This window comes from Mandrillus leucophaeus, unplaced genomic scaffold, assembly GCF_000951045.1.
Source record: "Mandrillus leucophaeus isolate KB7577 unplaced genomic scaffold, Mleu.le_1.0 Scaffold20, whole genome shotgun sequence".
Taxonomy (NCBI): domain Eukaryota; kingdom Metazoa; phylum Chordata; class Mammalia; order Primates; family Cercopithecidae; genus Mandrillus; species Mandrillus leucophaeus.
In genome coordinates, this window is record NW_012102032.1 from 5197079 (window position 1) to 5198403 (window position 1325).

The following is a 1325-nucleotide window of genomic DNA, read 5'->3' on the forward strand; positions in this document are numbered from 1 at the left end:
CCCTTGAGCTCAGGAGGCAGAGGTTGAAGTGAGCCGAGATTGCGCCACTGTACTCCACCCTGGGTGACAGAGTGAGACCCTGTCTCAAAAAAAAAAAAAAAAAAAAAGAATGGCAAACATGGTTACATGTTCCTTTTTAATCGTATTGGCTTTGGGATGCAGTGTAAGATTTATTTTGAAATATATTTGCTGCCTTTCTTACACTTTGCCAAAGACAACATCCAACTTTGTTTGCTGTCCCCAGGTGAACAGCAGCTGATTGTCTGGACGAGTCTGAAGGTATGCAGGCTGGCAGAAGGAAGCTGGCTTGGATGAACATCTTGCCATATGGAGTCACAAATTGAATGGCCCCTTTTCAGCTTGGTTGAGAGCAAGCTCCTGAAGCTTCAATCTGGGGTCAGTTTGGGGAAAAGAAGAAATCTTAGAGAAACTGTCCAGGACGCATCACATGTAGGTTGGAAGAGGGACATTGACAGCGGCAATCTAGTCCAGGGTGAGCTCTGTATGCCAGAGGACACCAGACTAAGGTATGTCATTGATGATACTATTTAATTCCAGAGGGAGTCAGTCGGATGCAGCTCTTGCTTTTGAGTCTAGCCCTAATGTTCTCAGCTGACAAATTTCTTTTTTTTCTTTTGAGGCAGGGTCTACTGTCACCCAGCGTGGAGTGCAGCAGTGCCATCACAGCTCAGGCGGTCCTCCCACCTCAGCCTCCCAAGTAGTTAGGACTACAGGCATGCACCACCGTACTTGGTTAATTTTTGTATTTTTTGTAGAGACAGGGTTTCACCGTGTTGCCCAGGCTTGTCTATAACTCCTTGGCTCAAACAATCCTCCCACCTTGGCTTCCCAAAGTGCTGGGATTATAGGCATGAGCCACCGTGCCCAGCTTGGCTGACAAATTCTAATGGCAGAAAAAATGAAATACCAAGTTTCTTTGTAAATATCACAGCAAAATATTGCACTTATTTCACTGCCCCCTGAAGTGACCACATTTTTGTTTTGTTTTGTTTTGTCACAGGGGTCTCACTCTGTCACCCAGGTTGCAGTGCAGTGGCATGATCATAGCTCACTGCAGCCTCAGCTTCCTGGGCTCAAGTGATTCTCCCACCCCACACTCTTAAGTAACTGGAACTACAGGCATGCACCACCATGCCTAGCTATTTTTTTTATTTTTATTTTTATTTGTAGAGATAGGATCTCGCTATATTGCCCAGGCTGGTCTAGAACTCCTGGGCTCAAATGATCCTCCCACCTCGGCCTCCCAAACTGCTGAGGTTACATGTCTGAGTCATTGCACCCAGTCAGTGACCACTTTTGAGAAA